We start from the raw sequence: 26,963 nt of genomic DNA, 5'->3' as shown, positions 1-26,963 counted from the left end.
CATTTACCCTGCCTCTGAGAAAATCCAATTCTTTTTGCGACAAGCAGAGGACGGGATTCTTGCTAGAGGACGGGATAGGATATCCAGGGAAATCGCAGAAGCGTTCGAAATCCACAGCGCAAATGAGCATTGTGTGAGTGCACCCTCCCTGTGCTTGTCCGTGCATCTTCTTGTCCGTGCGTCCGAGCCGTGCATCTTCTCTTATCATGTAACAAGTCGGCCAACATTCGGTTCTTCTGAACCAACCATCTGGTTTGGCAACTGGAGGGTTCGAGAGAAGCTAAATATATTGATACGTGGCAGAAGGCTAGCACCACAACAGGGGACACCCCAACAGGTGATGAGAGGAGTAGGTGTTCAGGCAAGCACCAAACGTTTCTTCAGCTCCGTCGTCTATCACTCTATAGTCCATCGTCGTCCTCTTCAATGGTGTAAGCGTAACATTACCCCGGCACGAAAACCACAGTCCTGGTGCGTACTATGTTGAGAAACTACATCTACAGTGGTACGGCTTTATGCGAGCGACATGAACAATTTTCTGTACGGGGCATATCGAACTGTCGATGTGGGTTCACAGAGGTGCCCCCGTATGTCACGGAAGTGCCTGCCCGTAACACACGGTAGCACGGCAACAGCTTCTCTCACAGCCAAATTCTACGAACGGGGGTCCAGAGCAAGACAAGAGAGTCCGGAATGTAGTGGACATCCCGATAACAAGAATCATGGCGGCGTTTTTGGAGAGGTTTGGGAGGAAGCCAGTCAGCGGCGAGTAATAGCACGGGTGGCGTCAGCTCGGTATACGGCCTAACGAACATAGGAACTTGCATTAACGGTGGGAGGCAGTACGCTGTCAAATCGAAGAAAAGGGCCACAGCCGAACAGAAGATAGAAGGGCGAGTAGCCAATTGTATTGTGCCGGGATGAATTATAAGCAACGGTTACAAACGGTAGGTAATATCCCAGTCACGGTGATCAGCTGATACATATACATACATTGACAGCATGTCCATGAGTGTGCGATTGAGGCTTTCGGTGAGGCCGTTCGTTTGTGGATGGTAAGCGATGGTGAAGTAGTGCTTAATGGAGTCGTATCGGAGAATTTCTTCGACTACTCGAGCAAGAAAGCAGCGACCACGGTCAGTGAGCAGCTGGCGTGGAGCACAGTGGAGCAGGATAACCCCGTGGAGGAGAAACACTGCCACGTCAGTTGCATAGCTGGTGGGTATCGCTCGTGTAAGGGCGTGGGTGTAGTATAGTCCGTAGCCACCGCAATCCATTTATTCCCGAAGCAGACAGAACAAAAGACCCGAGGAGATCAAGGCCAAGTCGGGAAAATGGGTATATTGCGATGTCAATCGGCTGTAGCGATCCAGCAGGCACAATCGAGGGCTTCTTCCATCGCTGACACCAGTCACAGGAAGCCACGTAACGATGGACAGAGCGGTAGAGGCCTGGCCAAAAGAAGCGCCGGCGGACGCAGCACGTATACGAGATACCCCAAGATGACCCGCAGTGGGTGCGTTGTGCAGCTGTTGAAGAACGGTGGTACGCAGGTGGTCGTGGACTACGAGTAGAAGCTCAGCGCCATCTGGTCCCATATTGCGCCTGTATAAAGTGTCCTTGTGGAGCACATACAAAGCAAGGGTAGCATCAGGGTGAGCAGTGCTGAGGCGGTTGATAAAGCCTGAAAGCTTGGGATCTAAGCGCTGCTCATGACGAATGTTTGGAAGGTCAGAGATGGACATCACACAGGGGTCATTGTCACGCACGCTTTCAGACGGCTGATCTACCGGGATGCAGGACCGACAATTGGTATTCGTGTGTAGCCGACCGTACCTGTGGACGATAGAAAAAGTGTATTCCTGAAGATGCAGCACCCAACGCCCGAGACGACCAGTAATGTCCTTCAGCGAAGAAAGCCCACGTAAGGCGTGGTGGTCGGTGATGACGGAGAACGAATGACCAAACAAGTAAGGGCGCAACTTTTAATGGCCCACACGAGCGCTGAACACTCAAGTTCTGTGATTGAATAAATTCGCTTAGCCGCTGAAATGAGGCGACTGGCATAAGTAAATGACCAGTGCAACCTGTCTGCTGTTGGGCGAGAATGACACTAATACGGCAACCACTGGCATCGGTGCGTACCTCCGTTGGTGCCGAGGGATTGAAGAGTGCCAGGATGGGTTGGTTGGTGAGGGCCGCAATGAGCGCAGAAAAGGCTTGAGATTTGTAGGTCCTAGCAAAATGGAGTGTCGTTGTTTAGAAGCTTGGTGAGTGGACGAGCCATCTCTGCAAAGTTGGGGACAAACCGCCGAAAATACGAGCAAAGGCTAAGAAAACTACGAACGTCACTGGTACAGCGGGGTGTAGAAAATGCACTTAAAGCACGAATTTTGTCGGCGTCGGGTTGAACGCCGCGGGCTTTGACCAAGTGTCCGAGTACCTTGACGTGACATCGGCCGAAGTTGCACTTTTTTGATTTCAGCTGCAGGTCAGCTCTTCGGACGATTTGAAGAATGGCCTCAAGGTGGCGAAGATGGCTCTCGAAGGTCGAAGAAAAGACAATGACGTCATCTAGATAACATACACACGTCGTTCATTTGCAACCACGTAGAAGAGAGTCCTTCATACGCTTGAATGAAGCGGGCGCATTTCACAGGCCAAAATGCATCACCTTAGGAAATATCCAGCTGCTCCTAGAACGAGGTGTCGGCATCGCAAGAGGCATCGCGAAATTCCGGAGAGGTCAAGCTAAGGTGGTGGTAACCAACTTCCCTGAAGAATACCGGCATCTCGACAAGGGCACGACTATCGCGTTTCTCGACGAATTAGTGGCCCTCAAAGATGTATTCACCCTCCACGACCAAACGCTGGAAGACGGAAGGAAAGATCAGATTATCAGTCTTCTTCGAAGCTACGGAGAGTGCTTCTCGTCATCATCGAAGGTATGACGAACACCACTGGCCAAGCACCGCATTATAACGGACGAACACACCCGACCTCTGCGCCAAAGCCCCTATCGTGTATTGCCGCGAGAACGCCAGGCCATACGCGATCAAGTTGAGGAAATGCTGCGTGATGATGTAATCCAGCCATCGAAGAGCCCTTGGGCGGCACCAGTCGTTTTGGTGAAGAAAGACGGCACACTTCGCTTCTAGGTTGATTACCACCGCTTGAATAGCATTACTAATAAGGATGACTACCCACTTCCCCACATCGACGAAACTCTCGACCGGCTCTGCAATGCAAGGTACTTCTCATCGATGGATCTGAAGAGCGGATATTGGCAAATTGAGGTCGACGAAATAGATCGCCAGAAGACCGCATTTATGACAGCGGACGGTCTTTTTGAGTTCAAGGCGATGCCATTTGGTCTGTGCTCAGCACCAGCCACATTTCAACGAGTAATGGCCACAGTCCTGGCAGGCTTGAAGTGGCACATTTGTTTGGTATATTGACGTTGTTGTCTTCTCATCAAACATTGAAGATCACCTAAAACGACTGCAGACAGTGCTGGAAGCCATCAAGTCATCGGGGCTAACGCTAGAAGCAGAGAAGTGTTACTTCGCCTACGAAGAACTGCATTTCCTAGGTCACATCGTTAGTAAGGATGGTGTTCGCCCAGACCCGGAGAAAACAACTGCAATCGCACAATTCCCACCGCCTGTCGACAAGAAAGCTGTGCACCGATTCCTTGGGTTGTGCGCTTTGTATCGACGATTTGTCAGAAACCTTTCGCGCATCGCCGAACCGTTGACGCAGCTTACAAAGGCTGACGTACCTTTTAAATGGAAAGCCTCGCAAGCAGAAGCCTTCGGCGAACTTAAGCACCGCCTGCAATGCCCTCCTGTACTTGGCTACTTTGATGAAAACGCCGACACCGAAATTTACACCGACGCGAGCAGTGTGGGCGTAGGAGCCGTTCTTGTCCAGAAGTGTGCCGGACAGGAGAAAGTAATCGCCTACACGAGCAGGTTCCTCACAAAAGCCGAAGTCAATTACTCGACGACCGAGAAGGAGTGCCTCGCGATCATCTGGGCCACTTCTAAGTCCCTTCCATACCTATACGGCCGACCATTCAAGGTGGTAAGCGACCATCACGCGCTCTGCTGGCTGGCTAATGTGAAAGATCCCTCCGGCCGCCTTGCCAGGTGGAGCCTACGACTTCAAGAATTCGACTTGACTGTAGTCTATAAGTTGGGTCGGAAGCACTGCGACGCAGACTGCTTATCACGCGCTCCCCTCGACGCCCCCCCGAAGGACGATGACGACGATGCCTTTTTGGGACCGGTAAGCGCCAGCAATGTCTCAGAACAACAGCGATCAGACCATGAGCTGAAAGCGCTAGCCGATTACTTAGAAGGAAAGACCGCTTCCCCTCCTTTTGTGTTCAGACGACATTTATCTGCGTTCGCAGTGCAATGGCCCCTCGTGAAGAACTTCGCATCCACCAGGACTGCGCAACTTCTTGTAGTGCCTAAAAACCTCCGGCAGGAAATTATGCAGGCGTTGCATGATGGAGCCCACAGCAGGCTATTTCAGATTTGCATGCACGCTGCGTCGAATCCAGGAGAAGTTCTACTGGCCGCGACTGCCTGCCAAAGTTGCCCACTACGTGAAGACATGTCGTGAGTGCCAACGACGCAAGACGCGCCGCCTATCATACCAGCAGGACTACTAAGCCCGATTCCGCCCCCAGACCTGCCCTTACAACAAATTGGAATGGATCTCCTCGGCCCCTTTCCAGCTTCGTCTATGGGTAACAAGTGGATCATTGTGGTCACTGACTACCTTATCCATTACGCCGAAGCAAAAGCGCTACCAAATGGTGCCGCGGCAGAAGGCGCCAAATTTTTTGTCGAACAAATTCTTTTGCGACACGGCGCCCCAGAAGTGCTCATCACGGACAGGGGAACGGCGTTTACGGCAGAGTTGACGCAAGCCATCCTGGAATACAGTTATACAAGCCATCGACGAACAACTGTGTACCATCCCCAGACCAATGGCCTTACGGAGCGCCTAAACAAAACGATCGCGGACATGATCGCCATGTACGTCGATGCCGAACACAAGACCCGGGACGCCATCTTGCCATACGTGATCTTCGCGTATAGCACGGCAGTCGAGGAGACGACCAGAACGACCCCGTTCAAGCTTGTGTACGGCAGGGAGCCCGCGACGACGCTCGACGCAATGTTGCCGCATGTTACCAATGAGGACAACCTTGACGTCGCCGCCTATCTGCAGCGTGCAGAGGAAGCCCGACGACTCGCACGTCTGCGTATTAAAGACCAACAGCGCATCGACAGCCGACGATATAACTTACGACGACCCCACGCAGAGTACAACCCAGGAGACCAAGTGTGGATTTGGACACCAATTCGCCGTCGCGGACTAAGTGAAAAGTTGTTGAGTCGATACTTTGGGCCATACAAAATCATTCGCTGCGTCGGACCACTGGATTATGAAGTCATTCCCGACGGAACGTCAGCATCGCAACGGCGACGCGCACGCTCAGAAATTGTACTTGTTGTACGAATGAAGCCACATTACACGCGTTAAAGAATCTGTGGTGTTTAAACTTTGCAGTGTTTATTTTTAACTTGCTTTGTTTTGGAACATCGAGGCGATGTTTTTTTAAGGGGGAGTAATGCCGCGAAACCTTCAAAACTGTTTTTTTTTTTAACAGCGGCCGCCATACGGCCTTATCACTCTGATTCTGGATCGCGTATCAGTTCCGCAATCTTTGTTTGTTAATGCTCGATGTCGCGAGTCACACCTTTATCAGTTTCGTTGTAGCGCAAGATGCACCGAGATCTGTCCCTAAGATTCTGGACACTCGTATGTCTTTCTACAATGTTCCAGCTTGTGCTGGCAGCTGTTTGCGACGTTATCTAGATTGTTCTGAGCAGCCTTTAAATGCAGCGTTGACGAGTGTGACGGGCATTCTTTGTTCGACGACCGACGAGCACGTTTATTGCTATCGCCGCCGCCGAGTTGCTTAGTTCTTCTGCGGGCGCAAGTCAGCCGCAATAAATAGTTATTTCAGTACCATTACGCCTGTGTCTTCTTTTGGCGTGTACGGCCTTGTCACCACTACGTGACAATACGCTTGAAATGAAGCGGGCGCATTTCACAGGCCAAAAGGCATCACCTTTAATTGGTACAGGCCATCGGGAGCGACGAAGGCGGTCTTCTCTCGTTCCTGTTCGTGAACCGCGATGTGCCAATGACCGGAACGAAGATCAATCGAAGAGAAATAACTTGCACCGTGCAAGCAGTCGAGGGCATCACCTATCCTAGAAAGTGGGGCTGGGAGTTGGCAGTCCGGTTCGGTGATGCAGCATCAGTTCCCGGCACTGTATTTGCTGGTTTCCCGAGTAGGTTCTGGCGTATGATGGGGAGGAGCCGCGACGAGGTACCGGTGAACGGGACCGGCGAGCCCTGGGAGATGGAGATCGGCTAGAGCGACGAGCAGTTGGGATGGTTTCGTTGCGAGGCTCATCTGGTTGAGGAGGAAAGTGTCCAGGGCAATCATAGGTAAGGCTCCTCCACGTTTTTAAAGGTAGCAACAACTACTCGAGCGCCCTCTCGAGGGGTCCAGGGGAAAGCGCTAGCAGACGACGCACCGCACTCTTTCGTGCATACTTCGTGCTCATTAAGCCGCGTTTGGTGCACACATAAACCGGTTAATTCAGCAGATTTGTGTCCTATCCTGCTTAAGAAGCTTCAAAAGACAGGAATAATAACTTAAATATGCGTGTGCAGCATAAACGCCAAAAAAAAAAACGCGGGCGTTAAACAAGCCAGCCCATTTACTGAACCATTCGCATCAGTACAACGGTTAGAAAAGTATTCATTATTATGCTTTGAAATTAGTAGCGAACTTGAAGTAGAAACGATATTTCAGTAAACTTATTGGACTCGTTTCCTTACTAAAAAATAAGTAGACCGCGAGCTTTCTGCAACTTTTGGGAACGTCGTTGCGCACAGAGCTCTAATGTAATATGGGCGTCATTGCGTTTGTAAGTGTTTGGGTATACTCAGTTTTCAACATTTTTTTGGCTCGAGTTTATTTCGTTTACAAAGATACCAATAGATTTATTTTGGAGAAAAAGTCAATTTCTCTGCAGCTGTACATTACCAACGAATGTATATCGTCCAACAAGTAAAAATAAAATCGGGTTTGATGCGATACAAAGCTCACGGATAACGTTTTCTCACTTTTATATTCTTAATTTGCTTTATATTGTTTTCCTTAGCCTGCCGGGCAATAATGTGTACCAGTGAGCTTGGATGCCGCCTCTTGAAACTTGACGAGTCCCTGCGCTAAAACAATGGCTCAATAGCGTTTCACACACACATGGTTGATTTTACACTTTATATGGAACAAATCTTTGTTTTTGTTTTTTAATATTTATACACCGATATTTAGCATAGGCGAATATTGACTTTTTATTTCGATCATTTTGACACATTTTGCACCCTTCCGTTTTTCCACTGTTTCATTTTTCATTTATATCAATCAAATGATCAATTCACGGTCTAAATTTTCATAACAAGCATTATCAAGCATTGCATTTTCATTCTGAGCATTTTGACACCATTGATTCCACGCGTTATTTGCAGTCTTGATCGGTTCGGTGAAAGTAAGGGGGTGCGACACGGCAGTGACTTTTCACTAGGCATCCACAGTACAAGTAATAGCGACATAGTCATAGCGCTCTTGATATTTTGCTCATGAAATAGCATGTGCCCAAACAAAGGCCATGCCGGGCAAGCGAACGGCTTTTTAAGCAGACAGAAATCATTTCGCATAGTCGGGCGTTTTTCGTGGCCTTAAAATTCTTACGCCCGATCTCATGAGGTCATAGCTTCCTTCTGTTTCTATTATCGTCACCGCGAGGAATGGAAAATGACTGTTTCGCATCCTCCGCACGGTTCCGGCAGACGAAAGCACGGAAGCTCGGCGCAGCCGCATGTCACGCGTGTGCTTCAAAATTTAAGTTCAGAGATGTAACTCTTGCGTCCGCTTAAGCACTAAGTACTGCACATACACTCCCAAAAAGCAATAGAGGCTTGTGAAGTACTTTTTGCTTAACTAATCGGCCAATATCTCGCTGGCAAGCGCAGATCGCCGTGCATTTCAGCGGCGCAGCGAGCCCCGCTGGACCCTTTGGGCGGAGCTTGGCGGCGAGGAGGTCACTTGCAGCCAACCGGCCTATCGGAGGGAGCGCCGGCTGGATCAATACCTGTCGCTACCTTTAAAAAATGGAGGAGCCTTAATCATAGGTGGTGCGGGGGTCCTCTGGTGGGACAGCGAAGCGTCCAGGTCCATAGTAATACCGACGGTCAGCGTTGTAATAGGAGCGACTGGTGTGGAAGGTATGGCTACGGCAATACCGCGAAGTGTGGCCTGCTCGACAGCAAATGAAGCAGATTGGCCTGTCGTCTGAGGTACGCCACTCTGCAGGATTGTGACCAAGGTAGAGACGTGGGGAGGCTGTGCTGGCGGTTGTAGCAGCCACAAAATGAACAGAGTGCGATGGTGGCGGGGAGGTACGGAGCCAGATGAGGGGCCGACGTTGGCAAGTTCCTGGCGGACAACGGCCTTTATTATGGCCACGGTGTCGGGCAGCGGAGATGGGAATGGTGCAGGAGTTAGGGTCTCGAGTTCTCTCCGGGCGATCTGAGTTACGGTCGTGGGATGGGAGCCCTGATGCAAAAGGGCCAGGTCATCGCAGGATGAGGTAGCCGCCGTGTTCGGAAGACGCTCAAAGCGATGTACGAGACGTCTGTTTAGTGTACTTCTGCTTCTGTTGGAATAAATGGTGTCACCCAGGGGGACAATTTGTCATCCTTTGCTCCGCAAGAACCGCAATTGTCCCTTTATTCTTCATATCAACCATAACATCGCTAAATCGCTTTTGTTTTCCAACCCGTTCAGCAGGCTTTCTATCACAAAGTTTCAGTTATAATTTTAGCTCTCCGCTTTGAGTTTAACCCTCTTGTTAGCCTCCACCTTAGCCTAACAATTAGTACCTCGGGGACGTAATTTATATTGTCACGTCGGGATGGCAATGCTAAAGGCAACCCAGGAGGACGCTGCAAATGATCTTGTGGCGACACACTCTGCGCATATGTCCATGCAGCCTCGGTCTGGTTATCTTCCAGCCCGGCGTAACACGGTCACACGCTGAACTGTGTTACCGATAAACCACAGCACAACCGCTGTGTCACCCGAGGCATGCATCAGCGACGATGGCTGCGAAAATAGGCTGCCCGGCTGGTAAGCGGGCTTTTCCCTTCGGCTACTGAGACGGGCATACCGTTGGTACGGTCATCCGCTGGCGCCGCTAATCGAATAAACAGCTGTTACGATTTTGTTTGTATTCGTCCTTCAGCAGAAACGAGATCCCACATCTTTGGACCTGGACAACCGACAAAAACGCATCGCTGTGGACGAGCAAGAGCAACAGCTTCAGGATCGGGACTACGACTAAACGCTTCCGTAAAGCAGTATGCAGGCGGCTCCACAGAGAACATCAGAACCCCGGAAAACGGCAACCCGTAAGCTGCCTCGCACAACGTCTGACATGTCGCTGTCAAGCTTCCGCCGTTTTGGTCTGACTCGCCTAAGGTATGGTTGCCTAAGTCGAGGCCCAGTTCTACCTCGAACACATTACGTAAGACCGGACCCACTACGATTATGTCGTCGCCCACCTCGATGCTCGCTACGCCAAAAAGGTCCTTGACATCCTTGCCAACCCACCAACAGCCAACCTTTACGAACACCTCAAAACCGAACTCATCCGCCGCCTGTCACTCTCAGAAGACCAGGAGGTGCGACAATTAAAGTCCGCAGAACGTGCCGAGAGCAAGCCTTCGCAGCTCCCGCGTCACATGCGTGCTTTCGCGGGTAACATGAAAGTCCAGGATTCCTTTCTGCGAGCACTTTAGCTTCAAGGAATTCTACCGCATGTCAAGAAAATCCTGCACGCTCAGCTTACGCTACCTTTCGACCAACTTGCCGGGATCACTGATTGCGTGCGTCATCGAGGTTTCGTTGCCGTAATTGTCTCCCACCGTCCAGGCTGTGGCCGCACCGCTGATCACCACAGAGCTTTCTCGCCGTATCGACAATATAAATCGACAGCTTAACTCCCTTAGAGACGCATGGATCAGCACTTGCCGACGCGCCAACCGCAAACCCGTGACCTTAACACAACGCCGCCACAGCAGCCTGGTGATGAAGACCGGCGCTACTACCATGGACGCTTCGGGGATGTCATCCGTTAATAATTAGAAGGATTATTAACGATGCGCCCTTAACGGTGCGCATACTCCCAGACACCCTTAGAGTGAGGGGGGGTAGCTGTTCCGGTCGCAAAGGATATGCTCTCTACCTGCGTGGTAAGCTCAGCCGGAATTCAACTACCTTGTAGTGACAGAAAAAGGTGGCCGTTTGGTGCCCATCTTTCGCCGATTCAAGCCAGAGTAAGGGTCTGAGTGAGAAATAACAAACAAAACACACTTTATACACAGCAAGAGATGATACAGAGGAATACACAAAGACTAAAACTGCACAAACGAGAGGTTCACTGAAAATCGAACGCTAAGCATGCAACTACATAGGTATTTAATAACACAGAGGCTTTACAACGCGGATCAAACATGAGAGAGTCACATAAAGAAACACCAAATTGTTCACCGGGCACTGTTGCAGTCCGACGCCTCGAGAGTCACGATGTGGCCGCCATGCAAGACGAGCGCCGCTCTCTCGCTGGTCTGGGGTCTTTCCATCAGCGGGGGATCCCCGGGAGTCCAGCCGAAGCACTAGCGAACACGCCGCAATCACTGACTGACTGACTACACAAGCGGCGCGGCCTCCATAAATAGGGCGCGCTGCCTCTGTCTGTTAAAGCGCGCTAACGCTAGCGCGCGCACACACTTAGCTTCGCTGGTTAGAGCGCTCCCTTTTCCTCCCGTCGAGCCGCTGGCCAGGACCCGTAGAAATTTCTGGAGACCTTTCGCATCTTCCAGACTGATGAGTCACCGTCATCGCCGTGTGATGAGAAAGAGGGCGCCGGCGACGCGTACAAATTTACGCGCTCTCTCGCGCGGGGAAGGATGTGTTCTTCGAACCTTCCAATGCGACGCCGCGCGGGCATCGCGCCGCGCCGGCTTAATTAAAATGTGCACCGATTTCGTGACAGGGGACAGAGCATGCCAATATCGACTACCCTGCTCCACTGGGCATAAATGAAACGCCAACGGCAGCTCGTAGACACGGCTACTAGCTGCCAACCTGGAGGACATCGCATCTTCATCCCCCACAATCAAGACTAATGGTTCGCTCCACCTGCATGCCGTGGCTTTCACTAGAATTTGTCATCGCTGACGTTATCGAGCCAGTCATCGGCTCAGTTTTTGTGGTGCACTACGACGTCCTTCCGGACTGCCGCCACGGTCGTCTCATCGACGCAACAACAGGATTTTCTTCGCCAAGACAACTGATCATTACCTACCAGCCAAGCATCAAAGTACTCGGTGATGGAAATCATTCACCGTACCAGGCCATCCTCGCCGAATTTCCCGGTTTGACTCGCTCTAGCGGGTTGCCACGGGGAGTGCAGCACACCACTGGGCACACATCCCGACCACCCCAGGCCTCCCCATTTCCTGCCGCGCCCGTCACCTTGCCCCAGACCGCATGCGCATAGCCAAAGCAGAGTTCGCGGCCATGCTGCGTGAGAGTATCGCCCCCCGTTCCGACATCCCATGTTCTAAAGAAGACCCAAGGCGGGCGGCCCAATAGGGAGTACTGTGCCCTCAACGCCCGCACCATTAAGGACAGGTGCCCCGTTCACTACATACAGGAATTTGCCCATAGCTTTTATGTTTGCCACATTTTCTCCGTGCTAGATGTAGTGAAGGCCTACACGCAGATACCCGTCAACCCCGACATATGTCCCAAGAATTGCAATCATTACCCCTTTCGCTTGCGCGAGTTTCCCTTCATGAGCTTTGGCGTTAGGAACTCTGGGCAAATCATTCAACGCGTCATCATCGACGAAGTCATCCGCAGCCTCGACTTCTGCTTCGTCTATCTTGACGGCATATTGGTCTTTTTGCGTAACGCCGACGAACGCCACACGCACCTTCGTCTACTTTTCCAATGCCTCGATGACCATGGCCTACTGGTCAATGTACCAAAGAACACGCTGGGCGCTTCTATCGTCAAATTCTTCAGCATTGAAGTTTCATCACAGCGAACTCGACCTTTGCCTCAACGCACCTGAGACCTGAAATATTATCCCTAACTCACCACCGCTAAAGAACTTTGCCCTTTGCTCGGCATGCTGATCTTTTACAGGCCTTTCTTGCCACACGCAGCCGAGTACCAGGCTACCCTCCATGATGCCTTGGCGGGTCGGCGAGAAACCAACCAATCGCGTGTACACCGGCTTTAACGCAACTTTTTGAAGAATGCAAAGCTGCTCTCTGGATCGCCACACGTCTCTCCCATCCCGTGCCAGACGCTCCATTGGGACTCTTGACACCTCTAAGACAACATCTGCCACCCCTTGGCGTTCTTCTTCAAGGACCTCTCAGCTCGGAAAACGACCCCTTCTGCGGCCAACTTTCGACAGAAAGCACCTGGCGATATACAAATAGTTCAACACTTTTGCCACATTCCTGAAGCGCAGCACTGCACTACCTACACCAACCACAAATCTCTGACCTACACCTTCTCCCAACGCCGCGACAAGCATCCGGTCGAGCAGAACCAGTTATCGTTCATTGCCCAGTTTACCACCGACATCGAACATGTCAGTAGGAAGGACAATGTGGTCGCCGACGTGCTTTCCCATGTGGCACCTGTCAGCTCTTCGCAGACGACAGTTGACGTCCTCACCGAGACTCAGACTACGGACATCGAACTTCACGAACGTCTTCAGAGTGTGTCCTCCCTAAAGCTGCAACACGTCTCCATGCCTTGATCGACAACGACTATCTAGTGCGACATGCAAACAGCATGAAGCAAGCCTTACGTGCCCCTTCCCTATCGCTGTGGCCTCTTCATGAGCTGCATAATCCCAGTCATCCCGGCATACGAGCCTCTACACGCCTCGTGGCCGACCGCTATGTCCGGCCTTCCATGCAGCGGGATTGCCGCACCTGGGCGCGATTCTGCATTCAATACCCGCACGCTAAAATCAGCGGTCATGTTACTTTACCGCTCGGAGTATTCCACCAGCCCTCTGGTTTGTTTAAACAAGTCCACATTGATATCATAGGGCTCTGCCTCTTCGCCATAGATCGGTATACTCGATGGCCTGAGGCATTGCACTTGGAGGGAATCACCGCGGAAGACGTCGCCTCGGCCTTCTGCGCCAGCTGGATTACACGCTTTCGGGCACTCTCGCCGCGCCACCACTGACCAAGAAAGATACTTCTAATTGCACCTTTTCATGCTCCTCGAGCTGACCATCGGGTTGGAGCGCTCAAGGACAACCAGCTACTACCCCAGCCCCGACGGGATGATCGAGCGTTTCTACCGACAGTTCAAAGCAGCCATGTTCCACCAGGACTCAACCTGGCTCGAAGCCGTCCCAGCCGCCACCCTAGGACTTCGCGCCACCTTCAAGCCGGACATTCAGACTGCACCTGCAGAGCTCATCTACGGGGAACCACTCTACCTTTGCAGGCGAATTTCTTGCTGCACCGCTATCCAACACCGCAACGCCAGATCCCACCGATTTATTAGCTAGGTCCGACGCATCATCGCTCCCCTTCGCCCGTCACCTGAAGCTCAGCGCTGTAACATGGCCCCTTTCATCTTGAAGGACTTCCAGCATTCTTTCCAGCTACCTTACGCGGACCCTAGCCAGTTCTTCATCGCAACGACAAAATCTTCGCCGTGCGCGTTAACGCGAACGACGTCCGCGTTTCTGTTGATCGGTTGAAGTCAGCCTACATCGATTTCGCTGAACCAGGAAATACCAGCGCGCGCACCGGCGTCTATCCACGAACCCCGACTTCGCAGCCTGCTTCTGTCACTACACGCCATGCTCATCGAGTACGCTGCACAGATTTTTACAAGCCCTCAGGCCTCTCCACACCGCGGAGGGGGGGGGGGGAGCCTCCGTCTGGTAATCATCCGGCCCAGCGTAACACGGCCACACGCTGAACCGCGTTACCAATAAAATAGAGCGCATCACTGTGTCACCCAAGGCATGCGTCAGCAACGGTGACCACAAAGCCTGGCTTCCCGGCTGGGAAGTGGGGCTTTTTCCTGCCGCTACGTAGACGACTGTAGCGTTGATATGCACCTCCGTAGCCGCCGCTAATCGAATAGCTAGTTGTGGCGTTTTTTATGTTGGCATTCGTCATTCAGAAGAAGCGCTATCCCATACCCTTAAATAAACTCGTTATTTGGCAGTCTTGACAATACAAATTAAGCAATTCGGATACGCCAACAGGGTCGAATTTGCCAGGATTGAAAGTGTCCTCCGTTTTCAGGGTCCCCCCGGAAGCGAAAAAAAAAATTGCGCATTTCGAGGTTTGGTGCGAAAAATAGTCAAATCGTCTTCCTGATATTCAGCGAATAAAAATAGAGCTTTTGTATCCCAATGTCAGATGCTTCAAGAGCTTTTCATTGAACGGTAAGGTTACCTAATCCCAAATCCGGCCACATGTTTTGGCAGTCTAAGTACAAAACTTTTTACTCGCTCAAATCGCTGAGAAAAAAAATCAAAATGGTTTTAGTAGGTTCTAAATGTTTTCAGACGGCTTCAACTGGTTCCAGCTGGTACTCAACTGGCATTAACGTCTTACAGGTGCTCACCAGTTGGAAGTATGCGTATCCCAGCTGGCGGAAAAATGGAATCAAACGGGTTGTAGCTGGCTTTCAGTTAGGAGCCGGCTCCTACCAGCTCGTGAACCGAGTAATATCTGTCATTACGGCTGTTGAAGTAAGCTGTACATGTGTTATTAATCAGAGCGCAAGCAGTGAGAGCTGTGACAAAAAATAATAAATTATTAGTTAGAAATTATGACTGCTCATAGCTGGCAGACACCTGAGTATTCGTCGATGCTGTGAGCAGAGAGGCGAGATTTCCAGGCGGGTCAACGTTGGAGATGTCTTCAAAAAACTCTGTCAGCTAAAGGCTCGAAAACTCTTATAGAAACGCAAATACCTTTATTCACTTGTTTAAACTTAGAATGAAAAGGCAGACAAAGGCAGATATATGCGACTGAGCTTAAATCTGCTTAAGAATGGAAATGGCGAAAAATACTTTACAGAAGTGTTTTCATCAACTCCATAGTCATTATCGTCGATACCGTTTCGGTTTCTTCATGAGGTTTAACGTCCTAAAGCGACTGAGGCTATCAGGGAGGCCGTAATGAAGGGCGCCATCAATTTCGCCCACCTGGGGTTCGTTATCGAGCACTTAGACAGCACAAGACACAGGCGCCTTGATTTTCGTCTCCATCGAAAATCGGCCGTCGCGGTCGGAACTTGATCCCGCATCCTTGGGCGCAGTAGTCAGGCGCTGTAACCGCGGTACCACCGAGGCGGGGCTGTCATCGGCACAATGATCAATATCGTCATCTTTTAGATGATCGGTCATTGTCATTTTCTAATATCATCATTATCACGAACAACAGCGTCATTGTCAACGTTATATTGTCACCATTACCACAAACTGCAACGTCATTTTCAATTCTACTATCATCCTTACGCTATAAAAGGAGACTTACGATCTGCTTTTCGAAATGCTGTAAAAAGCGGATGAAATTTATGCACGCCGAAACTTTGGATTGCAAAACATTTATTGTCTGCAACGAGCAATTTGTGGGCACTAAACTTAGATGTTCTTAATTCCATTGCTCTCGGGCGACCTTATGAGCCCACTCAGAAGCCGGAACTTGCGTCAACGGGTCTGAGCTGGCCAGTATAGCCTCCCACCGCTCTAGAGAAGGGACTGGTAGTAGGTCCAGAGGTGGCGGCGTTTTTTTTTTTTTTTGCGGCTCCAAAATATGTGATCGTACCCGGCTATTTCGCTGCTGTCTTTACAATTTGGATATATTGTACTGGGTTTATGTTTGCTAGTTTAGATGGGCTGAAGAAGGCACGCTTCTGGAGCCGACGCCACATTACTTCCTTCCTTTTTTCAAGTTTCTGGTCTCGTGGAGAATATATCGTGCGATCGGTCCGGGACAACTTCATTAAAACTGTAACATTTCTCAGAGATGTTCTCTGTAGTCAGTCTGAGCAGCCTCAGTTGATGGATGTGATCGATGCATTGATCAAAATGAAAACGTTTTATCGCTTATGCCAAAGGCAGGCTAGTAATTTTTGTGCATGTATGTATTGTTGACCGGCAATAAAGACAGAAAGAATTACGATATGCTTCTCACATGCCCGGCGTGGGGTAGTTAACGCTCAGCAGGTGATCAGAGGGATATGAATTCTAGTCCCGGCAGATACGGGAAATTTTAAAGGAAAGTGCATATACACTGTGCTACAATACGCTTGAAGGCGGAGCTTAGTGCCCACGCTATTTTCACTGCCAAACCTATTTTTTTCGACCACCGTGTACAGCGGCTGCGGCTGCTCTTTGGAGCGAGCTGCATACGCTATTATGCAAAATCTAAATTTATTCTGCAAACTGAGAATAAAAATGTGTGTGATACTTGCAAAGGTGCTTCCTTCTGTCTTAAATGTAAAAATTATGTGCGAAACGTAAATATATTGCCTTTTACAATCTACATAATCTAAATAAAATGTCAACCTACAATAATGATTATTTCAGAGTGTTGAAGCATTAAGTTTTTGCTAGATAAGTACCTATGTCATTTTCTACAGGTGCCACCATTTCAAATAGATTTAGCCTCCCCCATAACGACAGCGTTTGATGTAATGCACATCATTTGCTGCACTTTAAATCAGCATATAGAACATAATATTGCAGTTTCCCTAGAGCCACTGCCTTAGGCGAGCTTGGATGAATTCACGAAGGTATACATTGGATGACTGACAGTGTATGTACGGTAAGAAATTGCCAATATCTTATGAACAAGACCCATATCTACTTCGTCTGCGCTCACATGCTGCCATTCGTCCTGTGGTATCGATTTATACAAGAAAATAACCACTCGAGGAATTTATTTTTCATGAATTCGCGTTCTCATTTTTGAGGGAAGATGATGCGTGTCCTTTCATTTCATAGAGGAGCTTCGTCTAGACGCCGGTCTGTTCGTGCACTCGGCGGGAAAGTTGATGCTGAGGCGAGGTTCATAAACAATCCGCAGATTCCAAGTAAATGTGGCTTGTGTTCTCTGCAGGCAGTTCTAAAATGCGTCAAGTCCCAAACAGAATAAAGCGGGAAACGTATGTGAGCGAAAACGTGAGCGACGCGACAAGGCGGCGCGGCGCAAGCGATCATGGTTCGCTCCGTCGCCTACTGGGGAAGACGCATGCACGCGACAGCATGAACCGAGCGAAACGGCGACGACGCTCTGTGTAGGTTCTTCTACGATGGGTTGTGTGGCTGGGATAGTGGCTTAGTACACCGCAAAACTACTTCCAAATGCAATAACAGTCATAACGATTGCAAGTTATTTTGCGACAACAATGCAAAGCAAAATGTATTTACAACAAACCGTATGGAATGTGTGTGAACTTGCACTGTAGTGTGTACGAGTAGTCACGTGAACCCTTGTTTCTTTTGTTGCGGTTGCCATTATACGTTCTTTGAATCCTTGGGTATTCACCATTGTTCGTACAAAGCGAAACATTTACGCAGTAATGCACAATCGCAATGCAACACAGCAAAATAAAGAAAGCGTGCAAAATGAGCGGCAGTGACGTACGCTCACTTCCGGGTGAACGAGCGAAATTTTCTATTTCGGCAGATCCGAGCGACGAGCCAAGCGACACATGCATTTCTGTGCGCGCGAAGGCTTCGCGCGACGCGTGCCGCCGTCGCGTTCGCGTTCGCGTGAGTTTTCACGTGCATGCGATTCAGCCTTAACATGGGGTGGATAGGGTGGTGTGTGCGCGTGTGTGTGTGTGTGTGTGTGTGTGTGTGTGTGTGTGTGTGTGTGTGTGTGTGTGTGTGTGTGTGTGTGTGTGTGTGTGTGTGTGTGTGTGTGTGTGTGTGTGTGTGTGTGTGTGTGTGTGTGTGTGTGTGTGTGTGTGTGTGTGTGTGTGTGTGTGTGTGTGTGTGTGTGTGTGTGTGTGTGTGTGTGTGGTGTATTTTTGTGTGTACTTGCGTGCATGCGTGCTTTAGGGGGGGGCTATTAGGGCCCTCCTCTTTTTTACTGAACAGAGCCCTCATAAATGTTTATTCTTCACTGGGTGGCGATGGCAAAGTGTGTGCTCGTCGGTCGTGGAACTAAAAATCCGGACAATTCGGCAACGCTCAATTTAAAGCCGGTGAACAACTATCTAGATAACCGACCGAAGAACCATGGAAAATTCTAGAACGATATGGAAACAGTTGTGTTTCGGTGCGAAAGCTCGGGAAAAATGCCGGCGCATATCGTGCTAGAAAGTGACAAAGCCATGTCTCGAGGCAACGAGCGTAAATAAGACCGCTCAGTTCGCTAAAATCGCAGTGTGAAGGCCGCGTGGAAGCGGCAGCTGGCAATGGCATCATGATTTAAATGGCTTTTGTCTACATATACTTATCTTGAGGGATTTTGCTTAGCTTTCACGCATGAACCTAATACCAGCATGTGGGGAAGGGTGTCAGTCTTCCAGGTATCATCCGATAGTACACGCCAAATGCTTTCTGTCTCAATCTGACTCCTCTTAATGATTAATTTCCGTGATTCATCTATTTCGCTAAGCCGGCACGACTGCGGAGGCTTGGACACTAAAATTGTTTACAAGGGTGAAAATTGGTCTAGTCGGTAACGGTGATCCGTGACATGAGAGTGTAGTGCAAAAGGACGAAACACACTGAAGGGCACACAACACAGCGCCTGGGTTGTGTACCCTTTCGGTGCGTTTCGTCGTTTTGCGTTACACTCTCATGTCATGGATCTAAAATTGGTTGTCGTAACCTATAAATGCTATCTATAGAGGCTGCTTGTAACACTATAACTGGCTGCTAGTTAATAGTACAAATATGACCGATTGTTGTGTAGCCGCTAAGAGAGTATCTCTGACCCTTTTTGTCATTGAAGACTAAGGTTACCCTGACTTTATTAGCGATTACAATAGTATTTGGTGTGTGCGTGACTAATAGTGAGTGCTTTGGTCTGTAATTTTTCTACTCTTCATTGTTCTGATTTTTAGGGATTAAGATGATGACATCCTCCTTCCAAGATTTTGGGGACGCCTAGATAATATGACGGATCAAATTCCATTAGAATATGCTGTGGAAGTGAGGAATCAATTTCAAGAATTAGATCTAGAAGACAGAGAGCCCGAAGAGATGTGGACTGATTTTCGTGATATAATACAAGAAGTTGCTACTAAGGTAGTTCCAAAGCAAAAGCAATGCAAGAAAGCAAACTGGTTATCTGAAGAGGCTTTGCAAATACCTGAGGAAAGGAGGATGGCAAAAATTAGGGGGGAAAGAGAAAGATACAAGGTTCTCAATGCGGATTTTCAGAAAATAGCAAGGAGAGATAAGAATGCCTTCCTGAACATACAGTGCCAAGCAGTTGAGGACGACAGCCAATTAAGGAACACAAGAGCTCTGTATAAGACAATAAAAGATATCAAAGGAAGCTTCTGTGCTAAGCTGGGCGTGATAAAGGACAAACGAGGCAAGGACCTCACTGAAGCCTCTGAGATAAAGAAGAGGTGGCAGGAATACACAGGCGATCTGTACAAGAAGGACCCGAATGTGCAAACCCAACATAAGACGGTTGTGATTACTGATCTCGAGCCAGGCATCCTGAAGAGTGAAGTTGAATGTGCCTTAGCCAGCCTTGCTAAGAACAAAGCCAGCGGAATTGATGGCATTCCAGCTGAGTTGCTTCAAAACCTCAACCATGACGCTGTTAACATTCTGCATACATTATGTCAGAAGATTTGGACAACCCTGCAGTGGCCACGGGATTGGAGGAGGTCAGTTTACATCCCCATTCCAAAGAAAGGCAGTGCCAAAGATTGTTCCAACTACCGCACGATCGCGCTTATTTCGCATGCTAGCAAGGTGATGTTGAAAATCCTCCAAGGTAGGCTGCAGCAGTATGTGGATCGGGAGCTTCCGGACGTGCAAGCTGGGTTTCGCAAGGGCAGAGGAACTAGAGACCAAATTGCCAACCTTCGCTGGATCATGGAAAAAGCAAGAGAGTTCCGAAAACCCATCTACTTCTGCTTTATTGATTATGCGAAAGCGTTTCACTGCGTAGATCACAGCAGATTGTGGCAAGCTCTCCAAGAAATGGGAGTTCCAATTCACCTCATCTGTCTCCTCAGGAAACTGTATGAAGGACAAGAGGCCACAGTCAGAACTGGGCATGGTCTTACTGATTGGTTTCCGATTGAGAAAGGAGTGAGGCAAGGCTCCATACTGTCACCCTGCCTGTTTAACCTATATGCAGAGTGCATCATGAGGATGGCCGGTCTGGACGAGTCTTCAGCTGGAGTGAAGGTTGCTGGAAAACGTATTAACAACCTTAGATATGCGGATGATACCACTTTAATGGCAGAAAGTGAAGTGGAACTCAAGAGACTTCTGCTGCGCGTACAAGAAGAGAGTGAGAAGTGTGGACTTAAACTGAACATTAAAAAGACAAAGATCATGGCGTCTTGCCCTATCAAGTCCTGGAGCATCAAGGGACAAGAAGTGGAAGCTGTGACAGATTTTCTCTTCTTGGGCTCCAAGATTACCTCGGAAGGCGACTGCAGCCATGACGTTTTGTGAAGAATATATAAAGAAAAAGAAGAACCGACAATCGCGTAGCTCGACTTCAGAAACGAAAAAGGGCCATAAATCTGAGCACAAAGCAGAGAAGAAATGCCGAGCTCTTGCTCCCGAAAGAGCAGCCAGCAAAAGTCACCGCGTTCCTAGGTTTCAAGTTACAAACCAAAAACGGCATGGTCCACTTTCCCGGATCGACCGGGGAACGCGCGATTGGAAACTAGGGTCGGCGTGGCAGCCCGCTGAGGAGAAGGAGGGGCCTGGGCCGGCGACGAGGAGGCTGTGCGCACGTACGGGGTGCGAGTGCTGCTGGGAACGACTGGCCGAGAGAGAGAAGAGGGGACGAGACAGTGTGGAACGCACCCTTAGTCGGAGAAAGACGCGTGTAAACTTTGCTGAATATATCCAGTGTTTTTGTTACTGATACAGAGTTTTTGTCCCCGTGTGATTTCTTCACTTTTATTCGAATCCTTTAAAGTTCAAAGTTGTAGTAACAAAGTTCAGTCTAATATCAAATCAACAACTACTACATGGTGCCGAAACCCGGGATGAGAAGATAGTGGCGAAATCTGAAAAGATCGCGACGGACCAAAATGGAAAAGCTCAAAGCGAAGAGGCGAAGTCGACGAGGGCAGAACACGATTATCATCAACGAGGCCACAACAGTACTGCCGATAGCCAACGTCCAACAGCTGACAGCTCTGCTTCACAGACTGGAAGTCAGCAATGATGAGCTGCGGAAGATCAACGAAGAGTTGGAGAACTACCTACCGGAGGAAGCGTTCGAGACCGAGTTTACAGAAAGCGTCCAATACGACGACCGGGCCATAAACCTCATCGGCCAACTGAGTGCTCGAATCGCCGCTTCACAACAGACTGCGTCTGAACAGAACGCCGAATCGACGCAAACGTCCGTGCCGACGCCCAGACTCACTGCAATCAGGCTTCCGAAGCTGCAGCTCCAGTCTTTCAATGGTGAGCTTGCCAACTGGCAGTCGTTTTGGGAATGTTTCCGCGAAGCGGTGCATGATAATCAGGCCTTGTCCAAAGCGGAGAAATTTCATTACTTAAAGAGCCTCCTCACTGAGCCGGCTGCGTCGGCAGTTAAAGGGTTACAAGCGACTGAGGCCTGCTATGAAGACGCTATACAGATACTGCAGCGCCGTTTCGGAGACAAGGGGCTCATCGAACAAGAAAACCTTGCCGAATTAAGGACGGTACCGCCCGTGTCGTCATCAGAAGATGTCAGAGGACTCCGCGGCTCTACGATCATGTTCAAACCTACATTTGCGGGCTAACGGCTCTCGGAGTGACCAAGAATGCCTATTGCGCCATGCTTTGCGACATTATTCTAACGGCGCTGCCGCGAGACATGGTGGTGGAGTTTCACCGCCTGGCAAGCCGAGCGACCAAGATAGATGTATTGTCGCCGCCCGATAGTAGTCCCGCGTCACCAGCGCAGCAGTCCTCCGCCTCAACGCAGGCAGCAGACAGATCAGAGAGAAGGCTAGAGGAGGTACTACATTTTCTGCTAGTAGAAACAGAGTGTCGAGAGCGATGTAGGCAAGGTCCCGCCTTTGAGAAGCCTTCTTACAAGGAAAACTTCGGCAAACGCGCCAGGCAGCCGACTCCGAGTGCCGCGGTTATTTATGCTCAAGCAGGCCAAACAGAGAAATGTGCATTTTGCGATTCGAACAGGCACGACATAGAGATCTGTACGGCTGCAGTGACGAACAAAGAAAAAATCGAAAAACTTGCCAGGACGAAAAGGTGCTTTCGATGCACAAGGTGGGGACACTGAGCAAAAGACTGCAGGCGAAAGATAAAATGCGGAAATTTCGAGAAAAGGCACGCTGCCTCAATGTGTAACCTCAATTGGGCAGCGATCAAAACTGACGTGACAACAGAGGTCACCGCCACTAATGTGCATGCAGAAGCCAAAACAGTAGAAACGCAAGAGACGGCACTGCAGACTTCTCATGCCTTTGCTTTCGGGAGCACCAAATACGGCTACATCCGGGGCGTAATGAACGGTGGAAGTCAAAAAACGTTCATTTGAGCAGATATCTTAAAAACGCTTGATTTGGAGGTTTTAGGAAAGGCTGACTTCCACCTAAACACCTTTGGTGCTGCGGCCGCGGAAGTCCAAAGCTGCCGGCTGGTAGAAGTTCCCCTTCGGAGCCAATACGGAGATCACGAAATAGCAATAGAGGCTATTGAGGTGCCCTTCATATGCAAGGACGTCAGGCAGGTGCCCGCAGATCACAGTTTTGTGAAAAAGATGGAAGTTCGAGGAGCACTGCTCGCAGACAGACTGATCCATCCGGGCATGTCTTCAGTGCCAGGTATTGGATTACTAATTGGAGCCGACCACCTTTGGAAATTTCAAACGGGAGAGGTGCAAAGACGCAACGAAAAGGAAGGATTAGCAGCGGTGAATACAAAGCTTGGTTGGACGATTCAGGGACCGTTCAGTGTGACTTCAAGCCTCGCAACCGCAAACAATGTTTGCATACTAAGAATAGGCTTGGAAACTTCAGACCAGGTCCACACTACGCTGCACAAATTTCTGGGAACTAGACGCCATCGGCATAAAAGATTCCCCAGAGACACACGACGAAAGAGCACTGAGCAAGGTAAAGTTGGAAAAGAAAGGTCAGCGCTATGAAGTTGCCTTGCCATGGAAATACGCATCCAAAGAACTCAACGACAACAAAAATATGGCAATTCGGCGACTCGACAACCTGACAAAGCGACTATGCCGCAATCCAGAACTCGTTGAGCAATACGACGACGCCATCAAGGCAGGGCATGTGGAGCAGGTGACCAAAGAAGTAGTGTCTGGGAAAGCTTATCACATGCCACATCAGCCAGTCGTACGTAGTGAGGCAACTACAACGAAGCTGCGTGTCGTGTTCGACGCATCATCACACGCTCCGAGGAAACGGTCACTCAACGACCACTTGGAAAAAGGACCTAACCTCGTCAGTGATTTGGTGCAGATTCTCTTGCGGTTCCGCCTACACAAGGTCGCTCTCGTAGCAGACATCGAGAAAGCATTTCTGCAGATAAGCGTGCGGCCTGAGGATAGAGACGCCCTGCCGTTCTTCTGGTACAGTAGCCCGCCGCTTGACCCGTCAGCATTGCCGGATATCGAAGAATGGAGAATGACTCGGGTACCGTTCGGTACGACAGCCAGCCCGTATTTTCTGACCGCTACCCTCCTCCACCACCTGGAATGCACGACAAATGAAGTTTCCAAAACGGCGAGCCTCATGAAGGGCTCCCTTTACGTGGACGATCTGGTTGCGGGAGCGGCTAGAGTAAACGAGGCGTTGAGAATGCCCACTGAAGCCATCGACATATTGAGCGACGCCGGCATGTGCTTAAGGAAATGGTCCTCGAATTCCGATGCAGTCCGCGCGGCGTGTGGGGACGACGAAACTACACCTTCGAACGGTGAACAAAAGATCCTGGGAATGGAATGGAATTGAATGCAGCTGACGGCAAGGTGGCAATATCCCTGGCCAGTGTGATCTGCTCATTAACTAGCGGAGCTGCGTCGAAGCGCGCGGTGCTGCAGGCGTCGGCAAGAATATTCGATCCCTTGAGACTCGTCGCACCGTTCGTGGTGCGAGCAAAGATCCTTTTTCAAAGCCTATGGGAGAGAGGTATTGAGTGGGACGACCAATTGCCGAGCGACTTGGAAGCAGACTGGAGAAGTTGGTGTTTAGACCTCGCCAATCTGAGATAACTCTCCTTCCCACGTTGCATCCTACAGAACGACCACGTTTCCGAGCAGCTCTGCATTTTTTGCGACGCAAGTCCGACGGCCTACGGGTGCTGTGCCTACCTCCGCACTGGAGAAGACAACTAAACGGTGAGCGTCAACCTCATCCTTTCCAGGTCACGCGTGGCGCCTCTGAAGGCCTTGTCGCTGCCTCGGTTGGAGCTGATAGCGGCTGTAATTGGATCACGCATGGCCGCCTACTTTCAAGGAGCAATTGATTACCAAATGAATGTATTCTATTGGACTGACTCGATGATTACGCTCCTCTATCCCTTGGAAACGCGCATAAAATGAGTTGCACTCATTTTTTTTTGGGGGGGGGGATGTAAAAATTTATAAAGAAAAAGAAGAACCGACAATCCCGTAGCTCGACTTCAGAAACGAAAAAGGGCCATAAATCTGAGCACAAAGCAGACAAGAAATGCCGAGCTCTTGCTCCCGAAAGAGCAGCCAGCAAAAGTCACCGCGTTCCTAGGTTTCAAGTTACAAACCGAAGACGGCATGGTCCACTTTCCCGGAACGACCGGGGAACGCGCGATTGGAAACAAGGGTCGGCGTGGCAGCCCGCTGAGGAGAAGGAGGGGCCTGGGCCGGCGACGAGGAGGCTGTGCGCACGTACGGGGTGCGAGTGCTGCTGGGAACGACTGGCCGAGAGAGAGAAGAGGGGACGAGACAGTGTGGAACGCACCCTTAGTCGGAGAAAGACGCGTGTAAACTTTGCTGAATATATCCAGTGTTTTTGTTACCGTTAAAGAGTTTTTGTCCGCGTGTGATTTCTTATCTTTTATTCGAATCCCCTAAAGTTCAAAGTTGTAGTAACAAAGTTCAGTCTAATATCAAATCAACAACTACTACACGCCTGCTTCTGGGAAAGAGAGCAATGGTTAGTCTTGGCCGCCTAGTAAAGAGCAGGGACATTAGTCTGCCAACCAAGATCCGTATAACTTGTGCTATGGTCTTTCCAGTTGTGATGTATGGATGCGAGAGTTGGACTGCAAAAAAGGCTGACCGCCGAAGAATTGACGCGTTTGAATTGTGGTGCTGGCGAAGACTCTTGAGAATTCCTTGGACTGCCAGAAGATCAAATCAATCCATATTGTCGACCATAAACCCTGACTGCTCATTGGAGGGTGAAATTCTAAAGTTAAAGCTCAGCTACTTTGGTCATCTGATGAGAAGAGAAGACTCGCTGGAGAAAAGATTTGATGTCGGGAAAGGTTGAGGGTCGCCGGAGAAAGGATAGGCAGCGAACGCGATGGTTAGATGGCATCCTCGAGGCACTGCAGATGAAGTTATGTGATGTTAGGAAGATAGTGAGAGACCGGAAAGCTTGGCGTGACATGGTCTATAGGGTCACGAAGAGTCGGACACGACTGAACGACTGAACTGAACTGAGATCATATGACGTACATCTTACATAGAGGGCGGAAAGCTCTTCCGTCGCCTTGCCTACACAGTCCTTCAACACGTTTGAAGTTACCCGGTATTCCTCAGCTGCGTTCCCTCCTTTCATACCTTCTACAGCTTTCTTTGCTAATATTTTTTTTACTCGTGCAGTGTTAGATTGTTATCAATTGCTCAACTTCTCGATATCGTACAGATTACGTAGGCTATTGTATAGATCAGTACTTAGCTCTTCACCTACATCGACTATTTTGTGCATATTGGTAACGACATCACCCGCTTGTGTTCCGGCGCATAGATGTAATACTTGCATATACGCAGATTCCTTTTCAACGCCAGTAGGCTTGTCACTTGTGGACTTAATTATCCTTGCTAGCTCTGCCATTTCGATGCTGTCCGTCGGGATGAGGGCTTTCATGCTTCGGTATACCAAGGTAATCAGATCTTTCGTCTGCACAGTTAGTTTACCCGTATCCTGCATAACTATACTACTGAATACATTACCACCACTCTAAAAGGATCGATTATTGGTCCTACACAAAGGTCGTCTTCTTCATTTATAGCTGAAAATATATTCCGCAGCCAAATGTTTAATTCGACTACTAATCCCTTACAGCTAATTTCATAATGGGCGCCTTCCTAACTGCTTTGTTTCGTTACCTCTTCAAATATAGACTGATGCGAGGCTTTATTATCTTGGGTCATTGCACTGCACCATCACCATTACCTCTATATTGTGCAACACGTCAGGGTTTGAGTTCGATATGCAGTCGGTTCCTTCTGTTTGGTTGGCCATTCTGGCTTTCCAACTTGGCTTTCGGTATTTCTTTTTGCTGATAAATCTATTAATGTTTTCCGAATTCTTTAGTTCTGCG

General features: G+C 49.5%; 1 protein-coding gene and 1 pseudogene across 1 annotated transcript in view; both read left to right on the top strand.

The window, feature by feature from the left end:
* The window catches only part of LOC146187320 (glutamate-gated chloride channel-like), an 83,772-nt gene that overhangs the window by 38,129 nt on the left and 18,680 nt on the right, over positions 1-26,963 (top strand). The gene's annotated exons all lie outside the window — the stretch shown is intronic.
* On the top strand, positions 9,262-9,960 carry LOC146187321 (uncharacterized; annotated as a pseudogene).

Source organism: Amblyomma maculatum, chromosome 6, assembly GCF_055883805.1.
Source record: "Amblyomma maculatum isolate TAMU_Amacu chromosome 6, ASM5588380v1, whole genome shotgun sequence".
Classification (NCBI taxonomy): Eukaryota; Metazoa; Arthropoda; class Arachnida; order Ixodida; family Ixodidae; genus Amblyomma; species Amblyomma maculatum.
This window is presented reverse-complemented; position numbering and strand designations above follow the sequence as displayed.